The sequence below is a fragment of the Lynx canadensis genome, chromosome D2 (assembly GCF_007474595.2).
Source record: "Lynx canadensis isolate LIC74 chromosome D2, mLynCan4.pri.v2, whole genome shotgun sequence".
Lineage (NCBI taxonomy): Eukaryota > Metazoa > Chordata > Mammalia > Carnivora > Felidae > Lynx > Lynx canadensis.
In genome coordinates this window covers 81,249,521-81,270,783 of record NC_044313.2, presented here as the reverse complement: position 1 = coordinate 81,270,783, position 21,263 = coordinate 81,249,521, and the positions used below count along the sequence as shown (strand labels likewise).

The 21,263-nt window shown below is 42.6% G+C and overlaps 1 protein-coding gene across 1 annotated transcript in view; it reads right to left on the bottom strand.

Moving 5' to 3' along the window:
• Positions 1-21,263, bottom strand: part of PRKG1 (protein kinase cGMP-dependent 1) — a 1,158,696-nt gene that overhangs the window by 742,650 nt on the left and 394,783 nt on the right. The gene's annotated exons all lie outside the window — the stretch shown is intronic.

Sequence of the window (21,263 nt, the reverse complement as noted above, 5' to 3'; positions counted from 1 at the left end):
AGCTGTCAGCACAGAGTGCAATGTGGGGCTCAAACCCATGAACCATGAGATCATGACCTCGGCCAAGTCAGACACTCAACTGACCGAGCCACCCAGGCGCCCCTGGGTATCTTTTTTTAATAAGATATTTATTCAAGTCCTTTGCTCTTTTGTATTAGGTTATCCCTTTCTTACAGTCTTCTAGGTCTCTATTTATATATTCCAGATGGGAGTCTTTTGAAGAAAATAAGAGGCTCAAATAGCTTTTCTCACTTCCTGGGTTGTCTTTTTGCTTAGTTATGACTTTGGCTGAATAGAAATTCTTAGTGTTAATGTAGTCCAATTTATTGGTCTTTCCTCAAATTGTGTTTTCAATCTGCAAAATCCAGTGAAAATAGCCGGGCATTACAAACTCCCCTGACTTGACTCTTGGGGCAATGATGTTTATGTTAATGATGTTTTCAAGGCTGCACCCCCATACCTGGCCTGATTTTATGTGTCAGAAGTGCCATAATTTGTAAGTCTACCAACATCTCATGTCCAAATGATGAGGGAGTGGGGGGCAAGCTGAGGACAGAGTACAGGCTAACAGCACACCCCTGCCCCTTCCCCCCCATCATGTCCCGTGGAATATGTGTGATGTTCCTTGGACACTCCCAGCTACCCAAGAACAAAGGAAAGGGGTTTAAGTGCTTGCCATGGTGATGTGCGGAACTAAGGCAAACAAAAAATTAAATTCCCTTACTGCCTACAGTCCAGCAATAAGTCCTTGAAACAGGCAGGGTGGCCTCCTTCTAGGAACTCGGCTGCCTCGGTGATGACACTTTGCTAGGGGCAAAAGGGAACCTTGGCTTAACATTATCCCAAACTCAAGGACCCTGTAGGTCTACTACTTCCTTTGTCTTAACGGCCCTAAGATACAGGCTGGCCATCATACTTCAAGCTTATGGCCCCCCCGATATACATCTGAAGGGTCTCATGACTGAGGTTTTATTAAACAGGAATAAATGGTGTTTCCCTAGCAACAACTAGCCCCTCAAGATGCTGGGAACCTTGCTTCCAAAATACCTTAGAGACTTATTCTATCCCTGATCCCCTCCCAACCCCAGGGTATATCATGAATTACCAGTCACAACGCCAGTACAGCTCTTCCTGCCCACGAGACCGGTCCCCATGCTTTAATAAAATCACCTTTTTGCACGAAAGACATCTTCAAGAATTCTTTCTTGGCCATTGGCTCCAGACCACCCAATATCACCCCAAAACTTCATCACAAAGACTATATTGTTATACACCAGTAGTATACCTCAACTTGCTCTTAACCCCTATGAAGGAAAAGCTTCAAAATTTCTGTCAATGACAGTACAATAAAGGCAAAAGCATGTAATACTTTAACTCCTTTATTTTCTAGTAGCATATTTCTGGGTATACATGCATGCGATGGTTATTTACTAACACCTTCTCTGAGCATATAAACAAAAGTATCTTGAATGCAACACAGGAAACGTAATACTACCGTACTTGAATGCGCAATGCCAAAATTTGGTAACTCAAGTCATTTCCTAGAGAAAATAATTAAAGCTGCAGAGGTTAAAATTGTACAGCAAACTCAAGAGATCGATGTGCCAGAAGTTAGGTACCCACATCATTGTTGGTAAGTGAAGGCTCACAAGGCAAAATTCCTCCGTCGTACAAATGGGGTAACGCATCAAGTGTAGCTGCTTATACCCACAAGCACATACTTTCAGCCACTTTTTATCAATGCGTTACTGTTTTCTGTAACGATCTGCTTATCTGAGTAATTGTCTTCCTTAGGCTGGTGCAGATCTCTTGTTATGTTACCCGTCTCAGACAATTTTGTTGTCCTTATCATCTTTCGTCCGAGTGTAATCTGTATACACGCACACACTCTTCCTACACCTGCAAGAGACTTCCACGTTAAGTCTGTCTCTAATTACATTACAGAAAGAGACCTTAACTATGTTCCTTTAATAATGTTATTAACTGGTAACTGTAGATTTCCCTCTTACAAAGCTGTATTTTAATTATTATTTATTACAAACTCCATGTTACCACTGGAATCAGCACATAAACAATTTGGAGATTACCATACACAATGAAATCATAAAACCCGAGTGTTCTATTAAATTACACTGAAGAGCAGCAAGTTCTTTTCTTGTTTTCCAAACTGAACAGTCTCAGCAGATGGGAGCTCAGAGAATTCTATAGCAAAGTCCATCAGAAGCTTGGCAAATTAAGCGGGGGACAAAAATGCCTTGGACCCCAGTCTGGGTGTGTGTTAACGGACCCCCCCAAGGAGCTTCCTATGGGATGTGAGAATTTCTAAAATAGCTTGTAAAGATTTTTCTTTCCTGGATAATGCGTGTAGGAGTCTCAAAATATGATCTCTGCCTCTTGTTTTTTTTTACACAAGACACACCCAAGTCCTTTCCAACAGAGAGGCTGCATATTTGAAAGAAGGAAAAACAGGCAACCTTTACAACATTACCAAATTTACATTTTAAAGCCCCTTGCAAGCCCCAGGAGGGCTTTTACTTCTTTCCATAAAAGCAAATGGATTATCTTGCGCATTTGCTTTTCAAGTAAAGTGCAACAAAAGGGTGATGGGTGTTACCATTTCTATCCTTAGAGCAAAGACAAAAGATCAACATCTGCTCTGACTTGGTAAATTTCCCTCATTGAAACTCACAGATGCTGAGCTATGGGTGGCTGAGGACGCCCCCTCTGCCTTGACTACCTCAGTCACTCAGTGAGGTGCTTGTTCCAAGGTCTGAACTATTTAGAAAATCGGAGACTCCCACTTAGAGGCAGACATAGCCTCAAAGCATAGCAAGATACCGTGTGGCACTTCAGTTGGTAGGAAATAAAGGGAAAGAGGCAGTTTTGGAGTTGGGTTCTTGATACGGCACAATTTGCCCCATTAGGATTTCAGAAATGAAACGGTCTTTCCCAGATCGGGGAGGCAAGCTCTACTTTCCGTCTGAGCAGAAAAGGCTATTTCCTATTACTAAGCTTAAATCTAATGGCATTTAAAATAAAAGTTCATCTTCCCACAGATTCAGACTTCTTTCCCTGGGGTCCCCTTTTGAAAGATGCAGAGTTACGGTTTTGACTTGGCATTTCCCTGGGTCTTTTTTTCTTTAGTGTCATTATTGGGAATGTGGTGTTTTGTTAATGGCTGATGAAGGGTGTGAGAAGACCGAGTCCTGGAGGTACCCACACCCACCAGCTCCTGGGTTTCCCACGTCCACTCCTGCTGGCAAGACTGCGCCTCACTGCTGAACCCGACCTCAGTATTTATTGGGGCTCCTGGTGCCGTTAGACAATTCACGTTCAGAAGAGGACAAGACCATTGGAACAGACCTTGTCATGAAAGAAATGAGAAGAGGTGTCTAGGTCAACGGCAACATACATTCTGGCCATAACACGGTTTCTTCAAAATGTGACCATCAATAATCCATCTAAAATTATGAAGCTTCAGACTTGACATAGCCCATGGTCAGTGTGTGTGTGCACGTGTGTGTGAGGGAGAGAGACAAAGAGACTGAGAGACTGCGAAAGAGTGTGAGCACCCTGCTGACCGTGACATGATGTGGCTTCAGAGATCATCTGACCAAACTTCCTCTACCTTTAGCCACTGCACGACACTCAGGAAGTCACTCTGTCTGACCTCAGTTTTCTCATGTGGACATCTTCCACATGAAGGATGTGGACATCCTTCATCTCACACAGTTGTGAGAATTAGATAAAACAACGTATCTGACGGTGTCTGATACCTGGAGAGAATTCCCATGTTAGTTGCCATTCTTTAAACAAAATAAAGAAGTCTCCCATTTGGCCGGAGTAGTCAAGTTATCAGATTACCGAGTGATTCTATTTATGTATGTAGTAGACGTCAGTTGAGATTATGGAGTTGGTCTTAAAAAACAGAAAAGTGGGAGTAGACAAAGAGAAATCAGGGGTATCCCTGCGAGTGTGGTTCAAATTCCAGAGTTACCACACAGAGGATTCAGATTCTGCAAACAAGTATTTTTCCCCATTCTCCATTTTGCTCTGTGCTCCCAGGAGTTTATTTTATAATTGAGTCAGATCTAAGAACATAGTTATTTATACACAGTTCAAAATATAACCATCCAATGTAAAACAGGTTTATATAAACATTTCCAGAAACCATGCCTGTGAATGTCACATGCACGGCATTATTGCCACAGAGCACCCAGAGTTCCCTGCATGAGACGGAATTATAACAATTCACCAGCTTTTGTTTCCCCAAGAATTAACATTCCAAAGGCGCTGCAACTCATCGTGGCAAAAGGCATCTTCATTTACTTCGACTTGTTTTCAAAAAAAAAAAAAAAAGGAGGGAAACAGTAGTGAATGATGGAAGGATTCAGAGGTTGATAGCTGGAGCCTTTCTAAGTGAAGGCATTCGGCAACTGTTCGTTACATTACTGATGAAATACGTGAGGACTCCAACATGAACGCACCAGTCCTAACTTCAACAAGCGCACGTGGGTTGCCATGTGCTTTGGAGACACTTCCCTGCGGTGTGGAGATACATGTACGGGCACTCACCAGGAAGCATGACGTACATAGAGGTGCACACGTCTGCATCATGTATGTATCGTGTAAGTACTCATATGCATACGTGGATGTACACAGTCCTGCCTCTCTGCCCATCCATTTGCCAACCTGTCTACTATATTTGCAGTCAAAAGACTCCAAGCCTCAACTCTCTCTCTCTTATGAGCTCCCGACTAGACTAATCTCTACAAGGGCACCGTGGAGATTACTCTAGTTGGGAGTTCGTTAAGAGGTGGTGTTAATAGAGGTCATAACTGGGAACACTATCCTCAGTCCTCACTGTTTCGTCCTTTGCACCTAGCAAAACTTCCAAGTAACTGTCCAGTAAATGCTTCTTGAATGAATGAACAAGAAATATGTATTTTTTTAAGTTTATTAATTTATTTGGACAGAGATAGAGTAAGCAGGGGAGGGGCAGAGGATCCAAAGCAGGATCCGCGCTGGAGCACAGAACCTGACACGGGGCGCGAACTCATTAACCGTGAGATCAGGGCCTGAGCCAAAACCAAGAGTTGGAGGCTTAATCCACAGCCATGCAGGTGCCCCACTGAATTGAATAAGTCTTAAGATAAGAATTCCTCTTTGTATAGGGCCTCAGTAATTACTGTCTGATTCACTGGAATACTATTTTGAACGAGAGACGGGCTTACAGTTTGGGGCATTAGCATCTTTCTCTAACAGATGCTTAAGGAGGTTTAGGGACGTACAGCAAAATATACGGCAGGGAGTAAAGTTAGCACAAGTAACGGCTTTAGTATAAATTATAAGATAATTTTCTCCTAATTACAGTGTGGAGCGACAGAACTAGAAACCTAAAGCACCTTAAGGAATCTCTGTGGGTTTGTTCAGGATGAATGAGCAAAGGACAGTTTTGCTCCAGGACGCATCACGTTTGCAAATGCAGCACCGGAAAAGGAAGGAAAAGTAACTAACTGGGCGACAACAGAGAGCAGAGACGTTCTAACTAGAGTACAGGTCACCCCATGGAAGCCCATCCTGTATCTTGGCCTCACTGCGGCCAAATGGCAAACGCCCTGAAAGCACATCCCACACCTTCTACCCCGAGCCTCAGCACCAGCATCACCCAGCACAGCACTTGGCCCTCAACAGTCTCCAAGAGCATTTCGATAGACTGCAAAGGACAGCCACCCTTCGGCCTTCAGTCTGAACACTAGGATCTCCCATCGTCCGGCTGTGTGCACAGGACTTAAACCTTGCGTCTGGTGTCGTTTATAAATGGAGATGAAGCCACCTTCCTACAAAGAGGGTATGAGACAGCACAGAGAAAAGCCCAGGACGGTGTGCTGTCCGTTTGACATCAGTGCATCTCAGGACGCCGACGACCGCCTCCCTTCCATTTGTCTGAGTTTATCCTCACAACTGTCTCTGCACACACGCTTAGGCCACAGAGGCTGATGTGTAGGAATTAAAACAGCGAGAGTGAACTTACGTGATGAAATCGAGATTGAATCTGCGTCCCAGATTTCTTCCATAGTGATTTCCTCGTGTATCTCACTCAAAAATTAATTACCTCTTAGTAAGTAAGTCCTGTCAACTGAGGTATAGGTCTAAAATATTTACTTAGTCTAATATATACCCATACGTATTTATTTTTTCCTTGGTGTTACTGGGTTTCTTTAATGATTGTGTCAATCAGGGCTTATTGTGAGAATATTCCAATACGCTGTTTGAAATAACTATTCAAACCCTCACAATGTTGTGAAGGAGTCACCAGCTGTAACATTACTAATGAATATTAATGTTCTTTTATATTTGGCTGGCACTGACATAATAGCATTGTCATGTAGCATCGACAATTTTAACTAGGGTACCCTGGAAAGTCATTTAAAATCTGAAATGCCCTCTAGATTACATTTTGTGGTCAACACACGGCCATGAAGTCAGCTGTGATCAATATAGCTTATAGTAATACCATTGGAATAATGTCATAATAAAATGGGATTTAAGAACAACTCATTTCCTTCTATTGCATCCACTTTTATACAAGGTAGATTAAATGTCTTCTAATTTGCTTAGTTTGGGTAAAGAGATCTGTAAGAACAAATTTCATTGCTTTTCAATCACATTGAATAAAAAGAACAGAATTGGATGGGAATGAAGAGAGCTAAAACAATAGCAGTATTCTGCCTTTTGGGAAAGAGTATAAGAAGAATTTATATCTATTGGCCAGATCTACAAAAGTGACCTGATGTGGCAAAATATTTAAGGCTTAAAAAAAAAAAGCCACTCTCTCAAGACCAAACATGACTGCTTTAGATGTGTTTTCAAAGCGATCGTTGGTGTTACATGTCTATCCATCAGAATTAATAAAATGAAGCACATAACCTCTGACATCTTGTCATTAATGCATGGGGTAGTTGTGTTCCTGTTCAAGGTTCTTTCCAGCTTAAGTAACTGAAATTACTAACTATCCATTTATTTATTTATTATTTTTTTAAGTTTCTTTATTTTGAGAGAGAGAGAGGCAGAGAGAGAAGGAGAGAGAGAATCCCACGCAGGCTCCACACTGTCAGCACAGAGTCCCATCTGGGGCTTGAACTCACAAACTCTGAGATCATGACCTGGACTGAAACCAAGAGTCAGATGCTTCACCAGCTGAGCCACCCAGGCTCCCCCTGGAATTACTTTTTACATCAACCTGGGAATCTCTATTTCCTATGGCACGTGTATATTCTTATACATCAAGAGGTGAATGAAACCTAATGATACATAGGTATACTGTGTGGCAATGACTCCTCTGTGAACCATTTATACTAAAAATATCAGCTTTCTTGAGCATCAACTATTTGCCAGGTCCTGATTAAATGCTCTAGATGTCCTCAGTGTAGCTCTATGGGGCAGCTCTCATCACTGTCTCCATTTTATGGACAGGGAAATATGAGGTCAGGTGGCAAACAGAGCTGGGATAGGAGTCGAGCCCTTTTTATTTTATTTTTTTATATGATTTTTTTTTTGAGGGGAGGAGGGACAGAGAGACTGAGAGAGAGAGAGAGAGAGAGAGATGCAGAATCCAAAGCAGGCTCCCGTCTCCGAGCTGTGAGCACAGAGCCTGACATGGGGCTCGAACTCATGAACCACAAGATCATGACCTGAGCTGAAGTTGGATGCTCTACCCACGGGGCCACCCAGGTGCCCCTCCTCACAGCCCTTTCACTTAGCCATTAAACTACTATTTCCCGATAGCGTGGTGGTCATCATTCCTGGTTTTAGACATTAAAGCACTCAAGTTTAAAATATTAAGTTTATAACTGTTAACCCTTTTTAATTTCCTGAATCGGAAAGAGGATGATGGAAACGAATGGCCAAGAATGGGCTGCAGGCCACCGATGTAGGACCCTCAACAGGAGCAATGATCAGGGAGATGAACTTGCACGGCATCCCTGAAGGAGCCCCACCCTTCCTTCCTCCAAGACCTTCCCTCTGGCATCAGTCTGGCTACTTCAGTCTTTCGGGTGAGGGGTGGGGAGTGGATTTATGCTGAGGCAACCTTTTACTCTGCACCAGGCCACTCGTGACCTGTGGAAGGAGAAGTCCATCATAAACCTGCTATAAAAGTTCCATCAGAGGGGCACCTGGGCAGCTCAGTTGGTTAAGCATCCAACTCGATTTCGGCTCAAGTCATAATCTATTTGTGGGTTTGAGCCCTGCATCTGGCTCTGCACTGACAGCATGGAGCCTGCTTGGGATTCTCTCTCTCCCTCTGTCTCTGCCCCCACCCTCCTCATGCTCTCTCTCTCTCTCAAAATATATAAACATTAAATATATGTATATGTGTTAAAAAGTTCAGTCAGAGTCATAGGGAGTGATATTTACTGATAAGATCTTTAACCTCAGCTGAGGACTATCTACCTCTGAAACACCATAGTCTTGATTCCAAGCAAACCAGCCACAGATGAGTTTTTCAGTAGCTAGGACACTGTTAAGGTAAAGAATAGGCAGAATAAACGCAATAATTACAAGCACACAAGCAAGAATTACCATACAGGTGTTATCTCCAGTGATCACATCATTTAGCCAAATGCATCTACTTGGTGAACGGAAAAAGACTGGACAACTCTCCTTAGCTCTGTTCTGAATGCATTCAACATGCTTGGGGCATCAAGAGATCTGGGCCAGTTAATCTGATTGTTTGGACCTTTAAAATCCAGGAGCAACATAAAACTGTACCTGGGGACACCTCTTCCTTATGCCAAGAGGGTCCATCTTATAATAAAACATCTTTCTCTTTTTCGGTCCTTTTCTTTTCTTTCTTCTGGCATTTGAACAGCAAGATAAGCACTCGGTAGCATTTCTACTAAATATGGGCAATAGGATCTCAAATCTAAGTTTGGAAGTATTTGTTTAAAATCCCCAAGCATTTCGGGGTGCCTGGGTGGCTCAGTCAGGTTAAGTGTCAGACTTCAGGTCAGGTCATGATCTCACGGTTCATGGGTTTGGGCCCCGTGTCTGACTCCACACTGATGGTGCAGAGCCTGCTTGGGATTCTGTCTCTCTGCCCCTCCTCAACTCATGCTTTCTCTAGCTCTCTCTCAAAAATAGATAAGCTTCAACAAAATCCCTAAGCATTTCTAAATGACTGATTTCCTCTCGGTTAGCCACCATTTTACAGTCAACACTAAAAAGCACACAGCTCTTTTTCAGGGGCTTCACAAACATTTCTTGCTTGATAATATTTTCATCCATATGTGCAAGAGGTCAAGGGTTAGGGGACAAATAGGGTCTCCAGGTGATAAACCAGGTCCACCTGTATTTTTTTTTTTCCTAATAGCCACATGAGGATAAGGAGTTAGCCAATGTCTTGTTATCGATTAGCACATTAGGACTTGGGACAGGTTCAGAGACTCACGTAAACTATGGCCCATTAATCATGGGACAGATGTAACAGTGCAGCTGTCCTGAGCATATGCTATGACCAGCCTCTCATTTGCCCCAAAACATGCAAACAAGGCTCTTCAATAAGGCTTTTTTTTTTTTTTTTTGAAATGCTATCTCCAAAATTATCTCATTAAACTCTCACAAGATGAGTGGGCCTCACGGTGCATATTCTGCTTTTGTTTTTGTTTTCATATTCTTCTTCATTTTACATCAAAAGGGAAGGGACTGAAAGAAGAAGAAATCCAGGGTTCTATGGGAGCAGTGTTGGGGAGGGGGGGACGGTGGTGTCAGAGTCAGGGTGGAAAAGAACATTCAGGAAAAGTGCTCAGCCTAGAACAGGGCCGGGTAATTCTCACTTCCCCTCTCCCTAGAAGAGGACACAACAACACAGTAAGACCCACACATGATTTGCTAGAAGCTAAAGACTCTAGAAACAGAGATTGAAAAAGAATGGGGGGCAGCTGAATTGTGGAGCTCCCTTCTCTAAAAATCCATTTCTGTCTCAGAGGGGAATTTCTATCTATTGGATTTCAAATGCACCCATCTATGAAAAACAGAAATATGTGTATAATCTTGAGGCTGATTTATGAGCCAGGCGGCAGGGGGCTGGAAATCAGCAAACCTAGCATAGTCGTTTAGACTGTCAGTTGAAGGAGGACGACTCAGATTCACAATTCGGTACTCATCTCTAGACTTGACTAATCACTGCAAATTGCATAAAACATCTGCTGTCGATAACGCAGTAAAACATTTTATAGATCACACGCATGATTTCACCGATGATCAGAACAATTGTGGGACTTAAATGGTGTCATTACTCCCATTCTACGGATGAAGAAATTAAAGCTCCGAGAGACCTCATGTGATTCACCCAAGGTCACACCGCCACCAAATTATGAAGATGAAACAGATTTCAGCTCTTCCAACCCCAAATACTGCACAATTTCCAAACCCTAGGGAATTGATGCAAAATAGTATAGGTATATAAACACAAATGTCTCCCTTGTATCAGCAAAGAGCCCAAGATATATACTTGACAATGGCAGAAAAATACTATCTTCATGTATAGGCTGGGTGAGTTTCTTTTTTATTTATTTATTTATTTTTTTTTTTTTTTAATTTTTTTTTCAACATTTTTATTTATTTTTGGGACAGAGAGAGACAGAGCATGAACAGGGGAGGGGCAGAGAGAGAGGGAGACACAGAATCGGAAACAGGCTCCAGGCTCCGAGCCATCAGCCCAGAGCCTGACGCGGGGCTCGAACTCACGGACCGCGAGACCGTGACCTGGCTGAAGTCGGACGCTTAACCGACTGCGCCACCCAGGCGCCCCAAGGCTGGGTGAGTTTCAAATAGCAACTCTGTGCTTCTCAGAGCTCGCACTTGGCAAAACTAAGCACAATAGGCCAATGCTTGCGTGCCTCTACGTGTGTTTGCCTGGCACTAGGGATAGGAATCTTCTGACTGGCCTGGATCACTAGCCTGCACCCTTCTAGTACCTGACATTACCGGTCTGCAGAATGAAGCAAGAGATCCCTGAGAATATGGCCACTCAACTCAACCTAATGAAGTTAGAGCAGCCAGGTCTGGGTACAGATTCATTCATTCCCAAAATGGACTCAGACAATGAATACTCTACAGCCTAGAAGAGAAGTCAAGCCCATAAATCGTTTATGTTCATTTTGTTTGTCTTAAGAGTCACAAAATACTGAGGATCTGATGAAGTCTATGACTCTTTTCTTATAAAAGTACACGTGATAGCAAAAGCTGCATAAAATCTCTAGGAACTTACGGAGCTGCAAAGCCTACCTCTGGATACCTCCTTATTCAGGAAACACATTTTTGCTGTAAAGGAAAAAAAAAATTGTGCCCATATTTGCTCAAGATACAGTAACTTTGTACAGATGCTTATGAAGAGCCAAAACTTAGGAAACGGAACTAAAACTGGGTGAATCACCTTCCACATAAAGGGTCCTCTGTTCCGCAATCTTAGGTAAAGAATGGGACTTTTGTCAAAGAGCTAATAGCAGGTCAGTTCCGGATGAATGCCAAGCCTTTTTGTCAAATACCGAGCACTGTGTAAGCTATCCTGAAAATTTCACTGAACTGGGAGATGACAAAGAGCCGGCACAAACACGGTGACAATAGGAATGAACAAAGCAGAGATTCGTAGAGAAGCACATGAAGAGCAATGTTGAACGTGAACACGAGGCTTCCGTCAGCAAGACCCCACGGTCGCTACGGTGGAAGGTGGGAAGCAGAACAGCACACATCTCTTCCCAGGAGGTAGGGTGAGCCACCTTGAAGGATGTTCAGACCTTTCATAACACTGTCCGCTTCGATAAAGCTCATGCAGATCCTCAAGACCTCCAAGCAGGCCTATTGTTAGGAGAAGCTGCTACCACAATCCAGTTTATGATATCTGAACCTAATTTTTGGATGCTTAAACCATATTTACTGCACCTCTCAGGGCCTTCTATACCTTGACTCTCAATCCAAGTGATTAACAAACACAAAATGTGATCAGGAAAAGACCGCATGCGAAGGGTGGTTACAGGAGATTTCTACAGAGCGGCATTACATAGCAGAGATGGCATTCAGGAGGCACAGCCGGAAACAGGGACCTTTATTCAAATCTCAACTGTTACCGGCAATGCAGACGGGTTTGATTTCCGAGATGATGTCAAGAGAAAGTCAATACTGAAGAAAAAATACACCTGAATACATAGTCTCTAAGTAGCCAGGAAACAAAAACCAAACAAGCAAAAGTGGCATGAACAGTAAATGCAGTAACTGCTAACTCTGATGGAAGCTAGTAAATAAAAAATCATTAGCACGTTAAAAATTTTTTCAATGTTTTATTTATTTTTGAGAGAGAGGCAGAGCACTGGCAGGGGAGGGGCAGGGAGAGAGAGGGAGACACAGAATCCGAAGCAGGCTCCAGGCTCCGAGCCGTCAGCACAGAGCCGGATGCGTGGCTTGAACTCACGAACCGTGAGATCACGACCTGAGGTGAAGTCGGACGCTTAACCGACCAAGCCGCCTCGGCGCCCCTCATTAGCACATTTTTAATAAGGAATACAGTGAAAAGGAAAAACAGCTATTCCATGCATCCAAAATCATGCATACTACCAAAATTTCAGGAGAAATTATTCAACTTGCACTAATGAGCTTACTTTCCTGCTGACCATTTTCACACTCAAAAGCAATAACGGAGACCGTGGACAAGTGAATTTGGCCCCTCTGTCAAAGTGAGATAATTACGTGAAATTGCATGGTAATTCCATCAGATAATTTAAAATCCAATTATAATACACAAAATGTCTTTCTTTCCCCAAGTGCCTCTCATCTAAATCTTTCTTACGCTTATTTTCTATCTTATGTTGTGATTACTACACCGGAAGGCTTTGAAAGTGCCTTCCAGTTAATTCTCACAGATCCTAAGCTGATCCCAAGTACTGGCTGCATGCACACTCCTCTTTGCGGTCACAGGATCCTTCATTCACATGCCCGGTGGCAGCCGACCCCACCACTCGGGCGACGGAAGACCGGACAAGGGGTGGGCACCCGACGCAGACCCGTCCACAGGCTGCTAGTCTATCACTCAGGCTGACCTCAAGGGCATCTGTCGAGCCAATCATTTGTCCTTGAAGTTTTAATGAGAGGCGGGATCAGCAGGTGGCAAAAGGGCACTGAGAGTACCTGCATCTGCGTGCACACACCCAACAGTAGTTATCATGACATCAATAATGAGACCGAGGTAAGGGAAGCCTTGGTGACAGGGTCCAAAAAAAAAAAAAAAAAAGAAAAGGTTGAAAGGATGACAGTAAAATAGTCAAATGGGCGAAGGGGAGTAAGCAGTACAAACTTTCAGTTATAAAATAAATCAGACAGGAGGATGGAAAGCACAGCAGGGGGAATGTGGTCAACACTATCATAATCACGCTACAGGGTGATGGACGGTAACCACATTATACAATGTACAGAGTTGTCCACTCGCTATGTTGTACCCCAGAAACCAATAGAACACTGTATGTCAACCGTACCTTTATAAAAAATTTTTAATGTTATTTTGAGAGAGAGACAGGTAGAGAGAGCACGAGCAGGGGAGGGGCACAAAGAGAGGGAGAGAGAGAGAGCATCCCAAGCAGGCTCTGTACCATGAGCGCAAAACGCGACGGGAGGCTCAGTCCCACGAACCGTGAGATCGTGACCTGAGCCGAAACCAAGAGTCGCACGCTTCACCGACTGAGCCACGAGGCGCCCCAGCTACACTTTAAATTAAAAAGAAGAGTGGCCAATGAGGATCTACCGCCAAACCAGGCAAGGAGATCACGGCATTGGTAAGGCGTGAACACATCGTGTAAGGCGTTCAAGTGTTCCACGAGCCTTGGGCTAAGTGATTATCACTACAATTTGAAATGCTATTCCAATCCCCAGGAGCCCAGGGCAGGTGGAAGGTAGGACCATTCCCTGCCTTCTGCCTTAATGACTTGTCCACATAACACCACACCGCTCTCATCTCTCCATAGTGATTAAAGACTAAGTATTGCAAATAGTACACAGGGCACATTTGAGGAGAGGTAAAGGAGGAACACTGAGCATCGTGACAAACATCTAGAGCAAGGGTAATGAATGCAAATCGTTGAAAATCCTGTGCATTCCTGAGCATTTAATCTTACGTAAGGTGAAAAGATTTAAGAACAAAGTTTTACTCATCCTGCTTTTAATAAGTTGCAGTCAGATAAAGAAGGATGCTGATTGTACTCAGTACGGAAGATCGATCTTTCCAGAATTCTGACATATAATGAAGTCCATCCTTTTATCAAAGGAAAGTTAATACGGGAATGTATTAGTCTTGAGTAAAATTGCATAAACTTAGGCTCCAGGGTATATTGAACATAGTGACCAGTTTCCATAGTTTACGTTCCATGAAGAACTCTTCACACACAAAATGGTCAAACAGCAAGAAACAAACAAACAAACAATGTCAAGTTCTTATGACAGTTGGAAATATTAGAGTAATAAAATGGTGAGGCAGCAAGAAAACCTGTCCCCACAACACCTAACTATATATTCAGGTTTTCATTTTCCCTCTTTCTATCATGTAAAAATAGGGGTATCTTTTCAAATGTTGTCACTCCAACACTGATAAAGTCCCACAGGCATAGACTTTGTCCAGAGTGTTAAGATTTCTAGTTAAAATTTAGGGAGTGTTTATTTGGGGCCAGGGTTTGCACCAATGGCTCAGTATTTGCAGTTTTGTTGAACTCTTACAGGCAACATGGTGTTCTAGCAGCGTCTCCATTTCACAGAGGAAGAAACTGAGGGCCAGAGGTCAACAACCTCTCCAGGGTCTCACAATTTGTGGTTGTGCAGCCAGGATTAGAACCCAGGCCTCAGGGTCCTACTCCAAAGTCAGGACTCTATTGGGACAGGCCCTATCACCTTCAGGGTAATAGCACATGGAGGTGTGGTCTCAGTATTGCACTAACGGGTCTAACCCAGGGAGCACGGAGCGATTTGAAACCCACTGTTCTCCAGACCTCGTGCCCTGAAGCAGGTCTGTATCAGCCTGGAAGGGGCAGTGCCTTGTTCTCTGCACAAATATGCATCGGTCGATACGTCCAGAAAGATGCCTTCTTCTGTTTCACCCACGGTGAGACAGCTCCATGTGGGCTGGTAACTGGTTCCCTCTCCTTGAAGGACAGCCAAGCATCTCTGCCCACTGACTGCACTGACCCCTTCCCTTCTCAGAGCACTGCGCTGGCTCCCAAAGGAAAACCTCCCTGGACTTATGTGTATTTGGGTTGTCTTACATAAAACAGGGCTGCCTCGCCTGCAAAAGCATATAAAATCATTGTTGCAATATTGTTAGTTAACTACTGATCACTGACTGTCCCTTTTAAAAGTCAGAACTTTGTGGAATACGATGGCGGCTGGCTTTCTCTAACACAGGTGGGGTTAGCCCTCTAGGGGAAAGAAGCCTTATTTCTCCCGTATGTGTATTGATATTATATGTAATAAATATCAGATATCATATACATTATATATCATATATTATGCTATGTGTATTATACATTACATATTATCTATTTTCATGTTATATATTGTATATATTACATAGTCATATACATTATATAATACATACATGTTTATGTGTGTATATATACATTTTTTATTATATATAATAAATAAAAATAAACAAACCTGGAGGAACAGCCTTAAGAAAATAAAGATCTGGCTCAGTCTTAGCATCTTCATTACTTCCTGTGCTTTCTCGACTGGTGAATACACTTAATAATTCAACAAAACACTTGCAGGGACAAGAGAACCTACTAGATTTCACTTCGCCCATATAACATACTTGCGGTTTCACCAGGGCCTACAAGACACCGTTCACCAATTTCAAGTGCTCAAGCGCAACATTAAACATTCAGCTACCGTCAATCTGTGACAGATAGTGTGCCTCTTGTAGAACTTCCGGAGGAACAACTCTACTTCTCCTGTTAGACCTGAGCCTCATTACATTATTCCATTTGAAATTACATCGTAATGTTTAAATAATGGCTCCGTATTGTCTTCCTGTGGTTATTTTAAAAGTCAACGCTAAGTAGTTCTGTATTTTCTCAAAGTCTATAAACTAGGGCATCTTTGAAGTGGCCAGATAATTTGGAGTTTGGGTTCATTAAAATTAGGAACTGTCTTAATCATCCGCGTGCCCTTTGTTCTCAGCACAGCACTGAGCACCTGCTAGGCCTTCCAAATATCTGCTGAACTGTAAAGAACCATCCCAAGGACCAAAATTCTCAGCTTCCTACTGCTTAAACCAAGTCCTTCAAGTCCCAGAATGGCTCACCCACACCGTCCAGAACCAGATTCAAGAGGTAAGAAGAGTAAGTGGATGTCTACTGATTCTGCTTGAGGCTTATCAGATGCATTCACGTATAGCCTAGAACCCGTGGACTTTTGTTTTTTTCCTACAATGTTTTCCTTAATGTAACTGAAAGAGTCGCATGAATTCATGAGAGCCAAATATTGATTCTTCTCTAAACTGTAAGCCCCATGGGAGCTGGATCCCATTCCAAGCCCTAAATCAGTATTTCTACAGAGAATATAGGCCCCTCATGTGGGGAACAAAGACAAAAGAAAACAAAATTAAACTTCCGTACAACTCACAGCCCACTGACACGTCCTTGAGACAGTCTGAGTGACCTTCCTCTAGGACCTCGGCTGCCTCCATGCTGCCACTTTGCTGAGGACCAAGGGCAATCAGGTTATCATTAGCCCGACCTCCAGGATCCTGTAAGTCTCCTTTACCATATAAAAATTCCTATGGAAACTTCCTTTATCTCTACTCCCCAAATATACATTGGCAACCATCCTCCAAGCCTATGGCCCCTGATGTACATCTGAAGGGTCTCATGACTGAGGCATTACTAAGCAGGAATCAATGACCTGTTCCTAATAGCAGCTAGCCCCTCAAGGTCCTGGACACCTGGCTTCCAAATTCCTTAGAGGCTTATGCCATCCCTGACCCTTTCCCCCACTTGAAGGCATATAATCATTCACTCCTCATGACCCCAGGGCAGCTCTTTCTGCCCACGGGTCCTGTCCCTGTGCTTTCAAAAAACCACCTTGTTGCACCCAAGATGTCTCAAGAATTCTTCCTTGACCATTTGCTCCAAACACCAACATTTTCATCTCGGCCTCTACCCAGTCTCTAGCACATCTTGCTCTCTTGCTCTGCTCTCCCAGAAACATCACCCCCCCACACACACACAATAAACAAGTCCTTGATTCACACCCACCTTTATAACGATTTCTTTGGGAAGTCTCTCATTATCATCACGGTGCCATGACTCTCTCTCTCTCATCATCACACATCACGGTTGTAGTTTTACATTAAAAAGTCTGATTGCCATTACTTTTCCTTTCTCCCGCTAGTCTAGAAGCTGCACAAGGACATTTTTTTCTCAGTGCTGTAACTTCAGCGCCTCATGCGGTACCTGAAACAGAGCAGGTGCTCAGGATTTATGAAATGCCGGAATGGACGACTCATTGGAAAAGCGTTGAGTACCCGCAGGGTTGTTAGGGCAACAAATCTAAAGAGGGAAGAAAATTATTATTTTGAAGTCAACTATAGATGTGAGATAAGAATTACTTATGAATCTAAGATCATACTCGGACGGTCCACGTGAAACCTTTTATTTCACCAATAATGAAACTAAAGAGAGGTGAATTGACTTTATGTAGTCATCACAACCAGTGGCCGTGGACTTGGGCCTGAAACTCAGATCTCTCCCTCAAATGCTCTTTTAAGAACATGTTTTCAAATACAAGCAAATGGCCCACTGTGATGAAAAACAATAGCTCCATTTAACTCCGTTGACCTCACTTCGCCAAAAATAGACAGGAATCAGTCGAGACTGAAGGGCACATTGAATTCTAGTTGAATTGAAAAGAGCTTATTTCTGGAAAGAGCCTAGAGTTAGGACATCTACATATTTGTTACGAAACAACAACCCAGAATGTGGCTCCAAAGTAAATGACAAAACTGGGAAGAAGTTAATAGGGTTTTATAACTGCACGGCACACAGTCAGCACTCAAAAAATGACCCTTATAATTGTGAGCATGATTACCAATCACAGTGCTTGTAGAAAACAGAGAGGCCTGAGAAAATAGACGACTTGGGTAAAGATCGTCATCATCAATGGTCTGAACACAGAGGTATTTCTGGTAAAGGCTGACTCTGTGAGCACTCTGGGGCCAAAAACTCACATCCTCTTGAGCCCAGGGGACCAAATGCTTTCTGCTTCTCGATTGTGCCAAAAGGACAGCTGGTTCTGTGCACATTGCCATTAAGAGAATAGGGCCCAAGGGGGACTCGATAGCTCTTCACAGACGACTGAGACTAACTGTCTTCTGTTCCCTATAAAGCTGATCACACGCTTCTGTAGATTCACCTGCAGTGACACGTTCAACAGAGTCTACCCTAGAACTATTCTGTCTGCAACCCAATTACCCATAATCCCAGAGTGGCTCCGATTTCATTTCTCAGAAGATCAGTTATTTGCCTCTGATCTGATCATGTGAAGAAACGCCTAGAAAGTAAGCTCCTACCCTGGCCCAGATGACACACATCTATTTGGTCAGTCCTGAGATGAAATTTCACCAGGGCAGAGAACACTTAGAGCACTACCAGTCCCAAGAGAGGAGGATCACCTTCTGCATCCTCGCGCGTTCTATCGGCGCACCTCAGGTACCCAATGAAACAAGACGTACTGTTCCACAATGAACCACACGCTGTCACAGTAGGAACTTACGTAGATTGACAAAAACAAATGTAAAGTACCTCGGACCTAACTGAAAAATACATCAAGCCTTCATTTTCACAAAACAGCTTAAAATTTGTGTGTTCTATAAATGCATTTTTCCAAATTTGATCACATTGGCCACACGTACTCTGAATTGGGTATGCAAAATAGCAACTATCCTGCATCATACCTCCAACGCTTTTAAGACAAAGCCATTACTTTTCCTTCTATATTTCACGTTGGCTGAAGTACGTGGTCTTAAGCTAGCTAAATATATCTTTAGTATCTCACCGAGGACACTTTTACAACCCTGCTAAAGTCTCACATTCATGTTTTGACTTTCTTTTTATTATAAAGGTAAGTCAGGGCATTTTTGAAAGAATCAGCACTTAGCATTTTATAGCTCAGGCATGTGATAGCCCTACTGGGAGTGGAGATAATAATAATATATAAGTTAGTCCTTTCTTCAGTGTTGAAATATTTGGATCCCATTTCCTCACTACTTTCATAAACCTCATGATAACATCTTCCCTTGATGTTAATGTCCTAGTTGGAAAGAGATCTTTCCTCATGAATTAATCCAAATCTGAAATGAGGCTGTAAAAAAAAATATCCTAGAATTAGTATTCAAGTTCAAAGTCAATATAAAAGATGCAGACACAACATCTGTACATTCTGTGGACTTGAACATTTGATTTTAATTTGGTAAGACAAATAAAAAAAAAAATCTTCACCTACACTCATAAAGTAGTAGCCTGACTTTTGGCAAAATGGACAGCACATCTTTCCAAGAGATCTAGGAGTAAAACCTGTGTCACATCGCCTGATGTCTCAAGAGTAATGGGAAACCCTCATCTGCTTATTCTTCCCCAGAAACAGTTAATTACAAATAGCTTCACAGAAGTAAAGTAGTATAAAAATGACACCTGTAATTTTTTTCTAATCGCAAACACCATTAATAGAAACATATTGAAGGCACACATCGTCTTGACGTCTCCTGGTTTTAGACTTTAGAAAGCAAACACATCAGGGGCACCCAGGTGGCTCAGTCGGTTGAGCATCCAAATCTGGGTTTTGGCTCAGGTCACAATCCTACGGTTCAAGGGATCGAGCCCTGCATGGGATACTCTCTCTCCTTCTCTCTCTGCCCCTCCCCCTGTGTGCACTCTCTCTCTCTCTCTCTCTCAAAAATAAACATTAAAAAACTATATAAATAAAAAGCAAACACGCTGGGTAAGAGCTGAATCATGCATCATGATTCAAATGTAGGTTCTTAGTCTGGTTCACTATCAAGTACGTTACAGTTGGCGATTACCATCTTTGTTTGCCTGGCAATATTTACCACCCTCACTTGTTCTGGACTGTTCGTTATAGGTCCCTGCTTCTCTATTCTTACCAGAGCGGTGAGAGGCAAACCGTCTTATTTCAACTCTGGGTTAAGTGTCTCTGTGTTAAGTTTAAGACTCCCCTAGTAACTCATCGATACGACTAATGGGTTTCTCTGCTGAAAGGTGGTTTTACCAATAGTTAACAGACTCTGACAATACGCAACCATTTATTTGAAAAAGAGTTCCTTTCTACTCTTGCTGCATCAACTATTTAGAAGACGCTACGCAGAAAAATGTATCCTATCAGTAGGAAATAGAGCAATGGGTTTTCAACAATTCTAATTTTTCTGTGTTGTCGTCTAAGACTAAATCAAAGACAAGACAAGTTTAAACTCTGACAAAAATCTACCATGCGAACTGGCATCCGTTCCAACAAGCTGCTTTGGAGTTGGTGGTCGTGTCTAAGAACCAGGAACCTAGGGACCCTGTAAATGTGGGTTAGGTCTCCAGAGGTTTGTTTCAAAATACGTGGAAAGAACTTATAGTCTTCTAACTGGGTCACTCACTGAACTATTGATTGAGCAAAGGGTGACATATGTTATAATAGAATTTGAAGTCTAGTGGGTAAGACAGATAGGGCAAAAATAATAACGGAATGTCCACCACGGTCTTTGGCAGAGTGAAGCCACCAATTTTGAGTTTTGTGGCTTTGAGGGATGCTTCTTAAATTCTGCCCACGCAGCTCCGTTTATGCTAGAGAAACATACCCAGATCCAGGAGGAAGAAAACAAGGGGGACTTCTTCATCCTTAACTTTAATTTTTCCCCCGAATCGAAACTTATATGTCACATATATGAAAATACAGAATTATTGTGGGGAGGACATTTAATACCTAGAGGATTTCTTTATTCTTTATCCCTGTTGCCTACAGCAGTCAAAACCAGTAACTTTCTTTATCTTTGAAACATGAGCGGCTGTCTGATCAAAGTTGTTTGTCTGCCTTATTATCATCATTTCATCTTTATAGAAGGCAATAGTGACAACAACAAAAAACAAGATTTTAACTAATCTTAGTCCTTTTGAATTTCCCTGGGTTCTTTTGATATCCCCATCAACTGAGTTCTTTCATAGAAGCAA